At 47.5% G+C, this 15,512-nt stretch overlaps 1 protein-coding gene across 2 annotated transcripts in view; it reads left to right on the top strand.

Annotated features, from left to right (window-relative positions):
* SNX29 (sorting nexin 29) overlaps positions 1–15,512 on the top strand; it is a 609,178-nt gene that overhangs the window by 365,865 nt on the left and 227,801 nt on the right. The gene's annotated exons all lie outside the window — the stretch shown is intronic.

Consider the following 15,512-nt stretch of genomic DNA (forward strand, 5'->3'; position numbering starts at 1 on the left):
TCTGGCCTCTGGTCTCCTCGTCAGTCCTCACAGTCCTGTCTGTTCCTCTTTCATTTCGTCTTGGCTGCCGTTGCCCTCCTTCTTCCTCACTCCATGTGCCCTGGTCCTTCAAGCCTCACCTCCAAGCTCCCTCCTCTCCTGGGCCCACTTTGAGACCCTCATGGCCACCCCTGCTCTTGTGGTGAGTGTGTACAGATGCCCTGCTGGCCATATTTCAGAGGGGAGGAAATGGAACAAGGGAGGAAAGAAAGGAGGGAATGGACTATTTAGCACACTGGATATTTAGCAGTGTATTTTTGTTCATTCATGGGATGTTGGGTACTACGTTTTGTAGGCAATCAGTTAATTTTTTTTTTTTTTTTTGAGACAGAGTCTTGTTCTGTTGCCCAGGCTGGAGTGCAGTGGCATCATCTTGGCTCACTGCAACCTCTGCGTACCAGGTTCAAGCGATTCTTGTGCCTCAGCCTCCCAAGTAGCTGGGACTACAGGTGTGTGCCACCTCGCCCGGCTAATTTTTGTATTTTTAGTAGAGATGGGGTTTCACTACATTGGTCAGGCTGGTCTTGAACTCCTGACCTCACAATCCACTTGCCTCGCCCTCCCAAAGTGTTGGGATTATACACCTGAGCCACCACGCCTGGCGGCAATCAGTTAATTTTTACAACTCTTAGGATGTTGGTAGAGTTTTCCCTGTTTGAAAGAGAAGAAACCTGAAGCTCAGAGATTAAGTAATTTGATCAATTACATTTGATCAATGATCAGTATGGGTGCGTTGAATTCGGTGTATTCAGTAGCGTTTATCAAGCACCTGTGGTGGGCCTGGTGCTGTCCAGGTGCTGGGCTTGTAGCTGTGATCGAGAGGGTGTGATTTCCTCTTCCCCAGGGCTCCCAGTCCAGATTCTCTGATCTTTTCATGGTTCCTGATAAGAATTTCTTCCCAAGCAGGTGAGAAGTCTTATTACTTCAGCCATTATCTATATCTCTCACAGAGCCTGTGTCCTGGGGACTGGACAGGAAGGAGGGTCCTACCCTGTAGGATGGCTGAGGTAGGAAAGGTCATGTTTAGCCAAGTCCATTTCAGCTGTTCTTAGAGACCCGAATGCAGAATGACAGGTGCGGCTGCCAGACGGATGCATGCCGCGTTTCCATGCCCTGCGTTTATCTTTGCCATCTCACTGCTATGAATGCAACCTCATGGGGATGTGCGTTGTCTCCCTCTGTGGCCGATGGGTCTGTTTGTTAAATATCTGGGATGTTGAATTTCTAGATGGCCTCGTAGGGAAGAGAAAACATGGCTCATCCCTTTCAACTAGACGTAGGGAATCACTTCAAAGGCACTGTCACCTCTGAAGCCATCCACTTTAGGTCTTTGAGGTTTTGAGTGAAGACAAGTGCAGTAAAATGACAAATGTTGATTTAAAAACCTAAGCAGTCTGGAGATCTTTGGGATGGGATGTTTTAAAACAAAGCACACCACCAAGGAGCTTGCTTAGCTTGGGGCAACTTTCACAGCACCTGTTTGTTGGTGGGTCCTTTGATAGAGAAACATTAGAGACTCCGAGGTCTGGGGCTTCGCTTTTGTGAAGCTCTGTGTTCCTGCGTAGGTGAGTCCCACCTTGGGGAAAAAATCATCGCCGGGTGCATCTGAATGTTCTTTTGTGTTCAGCACTGTGCAAACCGCTTTGCGTGAATGATCTCACTTAATCTTGATGCATAAAACAGGGATATAGGGATGCTATTCTGATGACAAAGTATCCTTCCTCCCGAAGATGAAATCATTACGGGACTCTTTAAATCAAAGATAGGAATCTGGCACCCTGGGCCACATATAGCCCATAGATCTGTTTGATTTGTCTAATGCAGTTTTTAGGATTGAATTTATCGAATTTATTTATTTTATGTGTTTGTTTTTTTGAGACGGAGTCTCGCTGTGTCACCCAGGCTGGAGTGCAGTGGTGTGATCTCGGCTCACTGCAAGCTCCGCCTCCCGGGTTCACGCGATTCTCCTGTCTCAGCCTCCTAAGTGACTGGGACTACAGGTCCCAGCTAATTTTTTGTATTTTTAGTAGAGACGGGGTTTCACCATGTTAGCCAGGATGGTCTCTATCTCCTAACCTCGTGATCCGCCCGCCTCGGCCTCCCAAAGTGTATTGAATTTATTGACAATGCTGAACCATCAGGCCATTTCCCATGAAGTTCACTATTTCCAATTTCCCTTGAGTAAATGGAAAGCTCCCACAGCGGTGAGTATGTTCACTTGGGGCTCAGTATTGGTGGCCCTGTTTTCAAGAGGGCAGTCCTCACCTTGTCACCCCGTCGCCACCTAGCCTGCTTCTCTTGCTTATTTTACCTGCCTGGTCCCTGTAGGCATTTGTGTCAGCCCCTTCTGGTTTAAGTTATCCGCCCCAGAGCCTTTTTTTAGAAAAGCAACAGTCTTTCAAACGTGACGTCATACACAAACCTTTGGGCCTGTCATCCATCGAGCCTTCCATGGGCAAATATGTGTCAGAAAACAAACCCTGCCAAGATGTATGCGAGGGGAGGTTGACTGTCGCTTCACTACTGTTCCTATGGGAAATGACATCACCTGCAGCAGGGGAGAGGTGAGCGGGACACTGAGCAGCACTTCCCAGAGGGTGTCCCAGGACAGAGTGGCTGCCGTCTCCAGGAAGGCGGGTCATCTCGCTATTGTCTTAGATATCAGTTACAGATCTTTGAGGACCTTGGACTCCAGGACAGGAGGGAGGTAGAGAGAGGAGTCATCCAGACTTGGAAAAGATTCTTTAATTTTACCCGAAGTGAACCACTTGCTGCTGGGGGTATAAGAATTCATTTCATCAAGCAAAAAAAGCTCAAATCAATGATGTTTAATGATGATTATAAGGCCAGGTGAAATGGCTCACACCTGTAATCCCAGCACTTTGAGAGGCCAAGATGGAAGGATCTCTTCAGGTCAAGAGTTCAAGACCAGCCTGGGCAAAATAGGGAGATTCCCCCCTGCTTATCACTACAAAACATTAAGAATACTAGCTGGGCTTGGTTGCACGTGCCTGTATTCGTAGCTGCTCAGGAGGCTGAGGTGGGAGGATCTCTTGAGCCTAGGCGTTTGAGGCTGCGATGAGCTATGATGGTGCTACTGCACTCCAGACTGGGTGACAGAACGAGACCGTGTCAGGGTTGGGGGTTTGGGGGAAGCTGGTGGTCATCATGAGAGCAGTCAATGCTCTTTGCATTTCCTTATGTGCTAGACAGTGTGTTAAATGCCTTTCCCAGATTATTTCAGTGAATTTTTCACAATAACTCAGTAAAATGGGTACCATAGTTCTCCCTCCCATTTACTAATGAAGATGCCAAGGCCCAGCCAGGATCACCACATGCTCAAGCTCACGTGACTTGTTGCTGGCAGGATCAGGATTTGAACCCAGGCAGCTGGACCCCACCTCCACTGCTACCCTCTCCTGCTTCCTGTGGGTCAAAGCACATCCAGGAAGACAGTCTGACTGGGTCTGTGTTTGTGATAACGGCCCAGCACTTGGTGTCTTTATGAAACCCTTACTAAATCAAACAAGAACCCGTTGGTATTTTGGGACATAGAGAAATACAATATTTACATTTTAAATAAATTAGACCCGGAGACAGTGATGATTCTCAGAGCAGCTAACAGGAGGTTGGAATGACTTAATATTGTGGGTCTTCCAGCTTGTAGGAGAAAGTTTTGGTTTTGAGCTCACTGTAACACAGTTAAAGCCAAGGTATTCAGAACAGACTCTGCTCAGCATCCTGCATTGATACAGGAGCCATAAATAATTTTGACGGCAGAACAGTTCTTGGCAAGAATTTAACAACAAATCTTGGAGCAGGTGATCTGGAACTCTGTCCCCACTGCCCTGTGTCTGCCACTGTGTTGTTCAGATTGGCCTGGACGTGTTGGCATGTTTTACTGGATGGTCTGTGTTGTTGTCATGCCCATACCTTGAAATTTTATCCCCTTAGAGAAAAGAAATTGGAGTACTGTGTTTTTTCTTTACTCAGGGTTTGCATTCAGAGTGGTGACATTTGCACTTCATTGTGTATTCTGACAAGTCACCTGTCCTTCCATTTTAGCGATGGATAAATCAAGGTATGAGAGAAGTCTGTTGGCTGAGTACAGTGGCTCATGCTTGTAATCCCAGCCCTTTGGGAGGCCAAAGCAGGAGGATCGCTTGAGTCCAGGAGTTGGAGACCAGCCTGGCCAACATGGTGAAACCCCGTCTGTACTAAAAATACCAAAATTAGCTGGGTGTGGTGGTGCATGCCTGTAATCCCAGCTACTCAGAAGGCTAATATGGGAAGATCACTTGAGCCCAGCAAGTTGTAGCTGCAGTGAACTATGATGGTGCCACCGCACTCCAGCTTGGGCAACAAAACAAGACCCTGTCTCAAAAACAAACAAGCAAAAATCAGACACCACAAAAGCCTTGGAAGGCAGAGGGACTGGGCATCATTGAGCACCAGAGCTGGCCAGGCCTGGGAGATGTTTTCTCAGTTTGATCTTAACCATCTTGGGCAGCAGGTAGTGGTAAACTCTTTTACAGACAAGAAAGTGAGTTTGTATAAAGCATGTCACCTTCTGAAGGTCACCCAGCTGGCAGGTGATGGGGCTGGGAGGCAAAAGTAGGTTTGTCTTCCCTCCAGAAGTTCCTTTCATGTCACACTGACTCCAGAGTTTCTGGAGGTAGATCTTTTAATTTTTTTTCTTTTCTCAGCTTTATTGAGGTATAAATGGTAACTGGAAATTATGTGGATTTAAGGTACCCAATGTGATGGGTGTTTTGTTGTTGTTGTTGTTTGAGATAGGATCTTGCTCTGTCACCCAGGCTGGAGTGCGGTGGTGTGATCTCAGGTCACTGCAGTGTTGACATCCTGGGCTCAAGTAATCTTCCCACCTCAGCTTCCCCAGTAGCTGGGACTACAGGCACATACCATCATGCCCGGCTAATTTTTATATTTTCTGTAGAAATGAGGTTTCCCCATGTTATCCAGGCTGGTCCTGAACTCCTGGGTTCAAGCGATCTGCCCACCTCGGCCTGCCAGAGTGCTAGGATTACAGGTGTGAACCACTGCACCTGGTCACAAATCTCACTTTGAATAATACTTGCAAACATATAGCCCATTTGCCCCAGATTTTATTGACGAAGGGAAGGATTATCATTCAGTGACGGTGATGGGGTGGTTTCTCTGGCCGAGTGAGGACAATGACCTCATGGAGAAACCCTGAGATTTTGATTTTGCTGCCACTGTCGCATTTTCCCTCATCGTCTCAAGCTGGGACAGTCCTCTTTAGGACCTGGGTATAAAAGCTCCAGAGAAGCAAACAGGTTGCAAGTGGAAGTTTCCGTGGCCGAGGAACAGTCGGGTGACACTTCCATGGCACTCTCACGGCCGCTTCACCTTGAAAGTGCTGCAGTCCTTGGGCTGAATCCAGGTTCGCAGTGGCTGCCAGAGGAGCCGATGAAGCACCTGAATTTGGAAGTAGTCAGTGCATCCTGGAATCGGTGTTTGACTTATTTTCTTAGCAGAAGTAGATTTCTACCTAATGTGTCATCAGTGTTCTGGGGCTGAGTCATTAGGGAGGTGGGAGGCTGTTCAATTGTTTAGGCCAGACATTGCCTCTGCAGTTTGCCGAAGGCACAGCTTTTGTTTTCTTTGAAAAGGAAAGTGTTGGAGTCCAGTGAACTTTCTTAAGCAGTGTGGAGGTAACTCATGAGCCCTGGGGTTGAGTGAGGAAGGGAAGTACACTCTGTTCAGAACCCTGGGGATGTTCAGAACCCTGGGGGTAAATAAGGAAGCTCTTCGGGGACCGGGCCAGCAGAGGAACTGCCTGCCTTGGCTGCCTCCCCACGGGGAGGTATTCCCAGGAACAAGGAAGCTCATCCCCTCTTAGGTTCTCATGGCGCATCAGGTGTTGTGCACAGGACCCCACAGGGGGTGTCACGTTCTCCTCACAGCTTCAGGAAATCTGTATCATTAAAATTTCCACTTGCAGATGAGAAAACTGAGTCTCAGAAAGGCCGTGTAATCTGTGTGAAGTCACACAGTGGCATTCACGCTGTGTCCCAGAACCCACAGCCCATACCATATCCCCGTGGGCAGATCAGAAATGGCTGGTTTGATAAGGGACATCATCCTTGACCTGTTGCCTTCCTGGATGGCGGGGCCTGGGAGATGAGACTCTGTGGAATCTCTCTCTGCAGCCCCCTACCCCATCCCCATCCCCAGGCCCACCTTCCACGTGGGAGACACTTGTGGAATATTGATTGAAAGATGTTGAAAGAAACGTGTTTAACAACATATGGCCAAAAAGCATAACAGTGTTTCCAGATAGAGGATGCATGATGCTGCCCTGCAGCTTAGAGTTCCCCAGATGAGGAGTGTCACATGGAGAGAGAGGTTGAACTTGTTCTAGCTGTGACTGTCATGGGCTGTCCTAGGACTACACACAGACAACTTTGAATTCAGTGGAAAGAGATATGCGCCATCGTCACTGCTTCATGATGAGTGGTGGCCGGGCATGGTGGCTCATACCTGTAATCTCAGCATTTTGAGAGACTGAGGCAGGTGGATCACCTGAGGTTAGGAGTTTGAGACCAGCCTGGCCAACATGGCGAAACCCCGTGTCTACTAAAAATACAAAAAAAAAAAAAAAAGAAAAATTAGGCTTGGTGGCACATGCCTGTAATCCCAGCTACTTATGTGGCTGAGGCACGAGCATCTCTTGAACCTGGGAGGCAGAGGTTGTGGTAACCTGAGATCATGCCATTGCACTCCAGCCTGGGTGACACAGTGAGACTCTGTCTCAAAAAAAAAAAAAGGGGGGTAGTGAGTTTCTTTGAGTGGAGGTGTTCAAGCAGAAACTGGGCAGTTACTTGGTGGCTTTGTGAGTCAGGATTCTAATCCAAATGACAGAAAAATCAAACTGGGCTTAATAAAAAATGAAACTTTTTGATTGATGAAAACAGGACATCCAAGGATTGGTGTAACCTTTGGCAGGGTTGCATCCAGAGGTCAGATGAGTGAATGTGGATGTTCTCTTCCTGCTGTTGCTCTCTGTTTTCTTTTCTGTGGTCTTCACTCTTAGGAAGGCTCCCTCTATATGTGATGGATCCTAGCAGCTCCAGGCTTATGTCCTATGAGCTTAGCAATTCTGGTCATGAAGAGAGAGTTTTTGTCCCAGTAACTCTAACAAGATTCTTGGAATTGACTCTTATCGGCCTGACTTGAGTCTTCTGCCATCCCTGAACCAGTCACTATGGCCAAAGGATGAAATACAGTGATTGGCAGGGTCAGAGCACGTGCCCACCAGTCAGTGGGGGCCTTTGATCAGCTTCCCCAGACCACTGGGAAGAGAGGTGGTTTCTTAAGAAAAAGCAGGATTTCATTAGCTGAAAAAGAGGGGAATTCATCTTGGGCAGAGAGAAAGAGAGAGATTCACCATGAGGGCCACTGAAAAAGGGTCTTTTAGCATCCAATGAGGAATTGGAGAAGGTCACCTTTTCGATTTAAATCCAGGATGTAATGATCAGGTTTAGATTCTTAGCCAAAAATTGTTTTCTTTTTCATCTTCGTCTTCATCGTCATCATCATCATCATCTTCTTCTCCATCATCCTCCTGTTCTTCCCTGGAGCAACTAACTAGAATGGAATCTAGCTGTAGAAATCCTGGTTAATTTCTCAGATGTAGAATCAGACTCTGCAAAGGAAGGAGAATTTCGATTGAAGCCTGACATTTTGTTTGAAGTCCTCTTCTCTGTAATGGGGCATAAAGACAATGTCCCTCAGTCAATGGTCATTCCTAACCTTGGCCTCAAGGATGTAAGCTCACAGGAGGAAGGAGCTTTTATCTGTTTGTTCCCTGTTGTATCCCCAGTGTCTAGACAGTGCTTGGCATGTAATAGTAAAGGTAGGTGGATGGAGGGATGGATGGATGGATGGAGGGATGTGGGAGGCAGAATGGGAAGAGCATGGTTTTGCATAAAACAGATTTGTGTCTGGAGTTCTGGAAACGTTGGTCTGTGAGTCATCTGGAGCAGAGTGACCACTTGGGGTCAGTGTGAGGTTATTACCAGTAGCTTGCACCTGGTGGCCAGGTAGATAAGAGGCTAGAACTGCGAGAACAGTTGGGAGGGACCAGAAGGGATGATCTCCCCCGTCTGTCTTTCACAACCCTGGGAGCAAACATCTCTAAGAGTCTGATTAGGTCACCCTGAACATGTGGTATCTTGGGCATTGAAGCATCTTTGTGGGTTCTTGAAGGCCTGAGATCCTCCAGTGGAGAGTGTTCCTCGGTGTCCCGCTTTATAGCCGTTTATGTGGAGTCTTTGCCTTCCATCCACTAAAGGGACCCATATCCTTTGTCTGTCACCATTAGCATCTTTCCTGTATTTACTTCACCATCAGGTTGTGAGAACTCATCCTACAGTCTCTTCTAGGCCCCTGTTTCCTTACCTGTAGAATGGGCCTAATGCCTTGAAGGGACATGATGATTACAGTGCAGGAATATTGATAAAGGACCCAGAAGAATGTCTGGCCTGTGGAATGCATCCAACCTGTGGTTACTATTATGATTGGAGCCCAAAGTGAGATTTGAATTGTGTTTGGTGCTTTCACAGACAAATTCATTAGAAAGTACTTCCTGGGCCCATATAGTAGACAGAATACAGGCCTTGTGATGGATAGACCTGGGTTCAAATTCTGACTTCACCACTTGTGATTTGTATGACCTTTAACAAATGATTTAATGTGTCTGAGTCCCGTTTCTTCTCGGGAAAAAGGATATCATGATACCTACTTCCTATGGCTGTTGCAAAGCTGCCTTTAACAAATATCTTTGGTCTCTGTGCCTTTCCTCAGACTTTCAGGCCGATTGTGAGAGAGCTGGAAAGATACAGGGTCGTCAAGTTGACATGTGTCAGAATAGGGTCGGTTCTGCCACAGTAACAAATGATCGTCAATCTCGGTCTTTAACAAAATAAAAACTTATTTCCTGTTCATATATGTCCAACATAGGTTGCCCAAGGGCAACAGTGGGACCGTTCTGCTCTACATAGTGACTCAGAAATCTAGGTGGACAGAGGCTCCCATCTTGTAGCCACATCATGGCTATCTCACTTAGTGTGACGGGAGGGATGGTGCAGGGTTCCACACCAGTAGTCCTGTGCTGTGACTCAGAAGAAACATTTGTCACTTCCACCTGGAGCTCGCTGGCCCTGAGTCAAAAGCTTGTGCCCTGTTGTGCAGAGGGGGCTGGGAAGCTTGGGGAGCAGGTAGGGTGCATGGTGAACACCAGTATCTGGGCCACAAGGACCCACTTGTTGTCTCCATGACATTCCCGTTGTAGGGATTAGAGAAGCTCTGGGCTAGTGACTCCATAGCTGCCTGGTCATTTCCAGCTCAGTGCTTTGTGCCAGGAAGTAAAGAAATTTAGGCTTGAGACCCCAGCTTCATAGATGCTGCTGAGAACGTGAATTGTTTTACCTCTCCCAGATTCTGGGAGGTAGATGTGGTCTTGTAATGCTGACTGCTGAATAGAAAAAAATAGAAGAAGATCACATTTGATGAGCCACTCTGTTGGGGGTGGCCCAGGCAGGGAAGCATTGTAATACTTTTGCAGTTATCTTCACTGAGTATGTCATGGGGGTATGAGTCACCCAGAGAAAAAGTTTTACTGCCTGTTACCCTCTGCAAGGGAAGAAAAGTCACAGATGTCTGCTGCATGCCTGCTGAGGGCAAGAGTGTATGCTTGGTGTTTTAATATGCAAGATCTGTCATATCTTCAATGTCCCTTGGAGAGAAGAGGTTACAGTCTCCATGTTGCTGGCGAAACCATGAGGCTTAGGGGTGTTCAGAACTGTATAGAAACAATGGCTGCCCCTGTTCGTAGGACACAGCCAGTGAAGTGTGGTCCCACATTCAAGCCCTTTACATTCCGTGTTGTTGTTTTAAACTATTCCATCTCGTCTTTCCATTGTAATGTCCGTGGGGCCTAAGGAAGTAGTAGGGATGTGCCCAGTTCTGTGTGTCAATCAAAGCTGTAAGAATCAAACAAAACCTTATGTCTCTTACGAAGCTTGAGTTGTGTATTGGCTCAATGCTGTGATGTAAGAGCTCCTATGGCCACCATTTTTCAGATGTAGAAACTGGGGCTCAGAGAGGTTGAATGACTTACCCAAGGTCACCCAGCAAGTTACTGGCAGACTGGGACAGAATCCTGTCCATCCAGCTCCAAGTTCATCCCCCAGACCACTACCCTACACTGCTCATTCACATTTGAGCACAGTCTTCCCTCTGTCCAGGTGTTGGTGTTCACGAATTACTACTCGGCAGGAATGAATAGCTGCGTACGCCTTCCTGGGAGGAGCGAGCCAGCCGTTACCTGAAGGGGGCTCTTGGCAGCTTTACGGGAGTGCTGTTGGGTATGAGAAAGAGACTCTCAAAGGAAAACAACATTTTGATGCACATAAAATTTAATGTTCTTTCATTTACTTTCTCTTGAAACTTGGACATAATTTAGTGAGCCCGTGGTTGAAATATTCAGGAGGTCTCTGTGTGTTACTTAGGAAGGAATATGATTAAAAACACACACCAGCCTCCACTGATTTCTCAAGACATTAGAACACGACAAAGAGCCACATAATTTCAGAATTTACATCTTTATGTGAAAGCCTGTGCTTTCCAGCACCTTGCAAAATAAAGGGAAAAGCAGCACTTCAGGGTGAAATATTTCCCAGAAAAGTTTCTGAATTGGTGTGCTAGTGTTAGCCTCATGGTACTAAGTAACTTCCTGGGTCCAGCAACCAATTCTCGGGGATAAGAAGAAGCTGCCCCAGGCCCCGTGCCAGGCTGGCTGCTCTGAAGTCACATCTTAACCATGTTTACAATCCTGCTCGACACGATGGAGCCTCACTTTATAGCTGAGGAAATGGGAGCAGATGCATGACGGGGCTTGGGTGTGAACCTATTCTGCCGGCTGACCTCTGCCTGCCTCCAGCCTCACCTTAGTATCACAAGCCCCGGGGCAGGTAGCTGCCTCCCCTTCATGTTTCCAGGGACCTCAGTCTTCCTGCTGTGCCACTGGCCACTTTGTCTGAGAACTGTTGGCCACCTAGATCACCAGGAGATAGGGAGCTCTGTGAGGGCAGGGGCAGGGTCCTTGTCACACTGATGCCCAGAGCTCAGTTTAGTACCTGGTACACAGTTGCTCAATAAATGTTTGTTGAATGAATGAAGAAACATGAATGAATGAATGACTGAATAAGCAAATGAATTGGTGCTTCTAGGCCTGTGCCGGGAGGTGCAGTTGACCTCTGATATGGCTTGGCTGGGTCCCCACCCAAATCTCATCTTGAATTGTAGCTCCCATCATTCCCACATGTTGTGGGAGGGGCCCGGTGGGAGATAATTGAACCATGGAGGTGGTTCCCCTCTACTGTTCTTGTGGTAGTGAGTCTCATGAGATCTGATGGTTTTATGAGAGGTTTCCTCTCTCTTGGCTCTCATTCACTCTCTTGTCTGCCACCATATAAGACGTGCCTTTCGCCGTCTGCCAGATTGTGAGGTCTCCCCAGTCATGTGGAACTGTGAGTCCATTAAACCTCTTTTTCTTTATAAATTACCCAGTCTTGGGTATGTCTTTATCAGTAGCATGAGAACAGAACTAATACAACCTCACAAAGGGAGAGGGTTTATAAAATAACCGCAGAGCGGAGAGAGATTGTCCAGCATGGTGGTGTGAGAAAGGACTCTGGTTCCAATCCCATGACCTTTAGTGTTTGCTTTGCCTAGGACTGAACCTCCGTGAGCCTCTGTTTCCTCGATGTGTAGGTGGAACCACTAGCTAGAATGTAGAAACCACGAGGGCAAGAGTCTCTCGTTTGCTGCTGTATCCATAGTGTTTAAAACAGGGCTTGGCAAATGATAGATGCTCAATAGATGTTCGTGGAATGAATGAATGAATGAATTTGAGAATTTTCAGATATTGAAGATGAGTTTCTTGAGGAACCATGGACAGGTCTCGTATTGATAAGTTAACACAAGGATGGGGCTTGTTATTGGGTCTGGCGTCCAATACATGCTCAGTAAATGTTTGCTCTTAATGACAGTGGCCTCACTGTATCCTCCTCTTCCTCTTTGTCCTCCTGGGCTGCCTGCCTGGCAGGCTGGAGAAGGCCTTCTGCACTGGGGAGGAGAGGAGGCCAATGCTGCACTGCCTTCTAACTCCCAGGTCCTGGGAAATCAATAGCCGCCCTCTGTGAGCCAGCCTGTAACCACCGTGCTTTTGAAAGGAGAGGCCAGCAGAGCCCTTTAAAGTAATTCTGGCCGCATTTTCACAGGCCTAGCTGAGCTCCAGGTTTTGTGCTTGTGATGGAACTATAATTACACCCATTGTGTGGCACTCAGTAAACCACCTCATATGCTATGTTTACAGAAGGAGGCCTCTTCCCCCTTTTCTGTTGACCCTCCCATAATCGATGCAGCGGAAATAAGCCCTACAAGTGTCTGCTGTTGTCACTGGCTTTGGCAGTGATCCCAGGTAACACAAGTGGAGTTGGGTAAGATTTTGTGCTCTGTGCTAGAGCTGTGAACTGCCCAGGAAACATTACCATCTGCAGAAGTACATGCTACACCTTCTTCTGGGGGAGCCTCATGTAATAGGTAGAACATGGGTCTGGACGTTAGCTACTGTAGCCATCTCCATGAGACCATGGGCAAGTGTTCTAGTCCCTGTGGGCCTCAGTTTCCTCCCATATAAAATAGGAACAACACCAGCACCTAGTATGATGTCTAAGGCTTCTGTGTGCAGTTCCGCAGGTTGTACACTGCACAAAAGCTTTATGGCTCTGGGGGGACCCGTGGAAGCTGTATGTAGCTGTGCTCCACTCCCTGAACTCAGGTCTCATGGGGCTGTGGCTGGTCAGGGCGCTCCCTTTTATTGCACGAAAGAGCCTTTATGTCAAACATGACGTACTTGACGTGTAGTAAGTGCTCAGAAAACAGTAACTGTTGTTGCCACTACTACCGGAGGATGATCTATGGAAGAGGTGGATGAATGGATCGAAGGCGTTGGGCAAGGAGATCAACTGAGATTTGAGTGACGTTGCGAAGGGTGGATAGAATTTTGGGATGTGTGCATGGTGGGAAGGTGGGGGTGCAGCTGTATTCTCATTCCATCCATATGGGTCCTTCTCTTGAAATGTTTTCACCCCTCTCCTCCCACCTCCTCTCCCACCAGTTGCTTTTATACCATGCCAAGAAAATTAGTGGAAAGCTATTGAAGAATTTTTTTTTAAGTTTGGATTGTAGACAAATGTGAATGTGGACAGAATAGTAGAATGCACCTCTGTGTGCCCAGCACATAGTCAACTTCAGCAGCCACCAACCCAAGCCAGTCCCACTCCCCCACCGCCACTCCCAGTATTATTTTGAAGCAGATTGCAGACATCATGCAGTCTAGTTTGTAAATGTTATTGAAGGGTTTTAAGCAGTAAAAGGGTGTGATCCTGGGTTTTAGAAAGATCATTTGAGCATCAGCTGGTGGCGGGGGCAGCAGGGAGGTGGTGGTGTTTGTCTAGGTAGGAGGGGGCTTCTGAACCTAGGTTTGGCAACAAGGATGGAGGAGCGGGGACAGACCTTGGAGACATGAAGGATGTAGATTTTACAGGACCAGTGGCACTGGATGCTTCTGCTGGTGCCTCTTTAATGGATAGTCGTGGTAATTAACATTTATGGAGTACTTCATATATGCCAAACCCTGAGTTAAGCACTTCTTTCTTTTATTATTTAAACCTCCAAAAGCTCTGTGAATTTTGCGTTGTTGTTAATGTAATTTTATGGATGAGAAACTGAGGCCCAGAGAGGTGAAGGTACATTGCCCAGAGTCACATCTAGGAAGTAAGGAATGGTGGGTTTTAATCCCAAACAGCCTGGCTCTGGCCCACCCTCTCCCGTACTGCTCTCACAGGACAGGTGTGAATTGGAGAACCCGCTTAAAGACCCTCACAGCTGCATCAGCGCCTCTTGCTTGTTCTTAGAGGAACACACCTTTCGGCAGAGGGCTGGGGTTCAGGGTTTTGTTTTTGCTTTCTTTCCCCTGTCATGGCTCATTTGCCTCAAACAGCCACCAGGAAGGTGATGGCTGCTATTGTAACATGGTCATTTCTGTGGATTCTTGCCTTGGCTCTTGGAGGGCTGTTGGTGTGGGGCAGGAGAGCATCAGTGTCTCCAGGCTGGTAGCAGCTGCTGCTGCTCTGTGAAGCCTCCCTCCCTGGCTTGCCTGTGTATTCTCCGAAAGGCCACGTGTCGGGAGAAGTGATGACCAACATTGGGGACTGAGACCCGGCAGCACCGTGGCTGAGCTATGACAGTTACCTAAACCTCTGCTTCTCAGAGGCGTCCCCTTACTAATTGATCTGTTGTTAGTGATAGGCGTTTTCCCTCTTTAAAGTGTAATCCCATCCTGATGTGTGTAAGCATTACCTCTCGCAATCTCAGTGTTCTGAGTGCGGAGGGGCTTGTTGCAGAGGCAATCAAGGGAGCCTTTGAAATGTGAAGTTATCACCAGGGTTACTTACAAGCCTCTACTTAGTGGCTCTGCAGACAGAGCCCGCACAGCACTGGCTTGGTGGCACTTCAGGATGATCTGCCCCACAGGTCTCAGTTGAATTTATTGCATGGTAGCTTTATGGTGTAGCATTGAGGAGCATGAGTCCCAAGATTCCAGAGCACCTGGCTCATCAGGGCAAGCCCAAATAACTTCCTGGGGCCAGCCCCCCACACAGCAGAACCAACGCAAAAGGAGGATAGGAACGAAGAAAGAAACGAGAGATTCCAAAGATAGTAGACACAGGACCATGAGCTCTGGAGCCAGACTGACCACCTCCCTCCCTTCCAGACTGCATGACTTGGGACATTCAAGTCACCCTTCTGAGCCTCAGTTTTCCTCACCTGTAAAATGGGAGTAAATCTCCACCTCCCAGGCTTGTAATGTGTGCTAATGTGTAAAACACTTAGAGCGCTGTCAGAGCCATAGCAGGTGCGCATTCTGTTACATCGTGTCCTCATCATAGCAGGTACTGGTGACTGCCCGATCTCTTTCATCCCTTTGTACCTCATGAAAAACATGTACAGTAGGTGACAGTATCCTCATTTGACAAATAAGATACCAGGAATTAGAGCTAGGTGCAGTGGGTCATGCCTGTAATCATAGCCCTTTGGGAGGCTGAGGCAGGAGGCTTGCTTGTGTCCAGGAGTTCAAGACCAGTCTGAGAAACATAGCCATATCCTGTCTTTACAAAAGAAAAAAAAAATTAGCTGAGCATGGTGGCACATGCCTGTAGTCCCAGCTACTCGAGAGGCTGAGACAGGAGGATCGCTTGAACCCAGGAGGTCGAGGCTGCAGTGAGCCGTGATTGCCCCACTGCACTCCAGCCTGGGCCACAGAATAAGACTCTGTCTCTGGAAAACAAAATTTAAAAAAT

Source organism: Rhinopithecus roxellana, chromosome 20, assembly GCF_007565055.1.
Source record: "Rhinopithecus roxellana isolate Shanxi Qingling chromosome 20, ASM756505v1, whole genome shotgun sequence".
Classification (NCBI taxonomy): Eukaryota; Metazoa; Chordata; class Mammalia; order Primates; family Cercopithecidae; genus Rhinopithecus; species Rhinopithecus roxellana.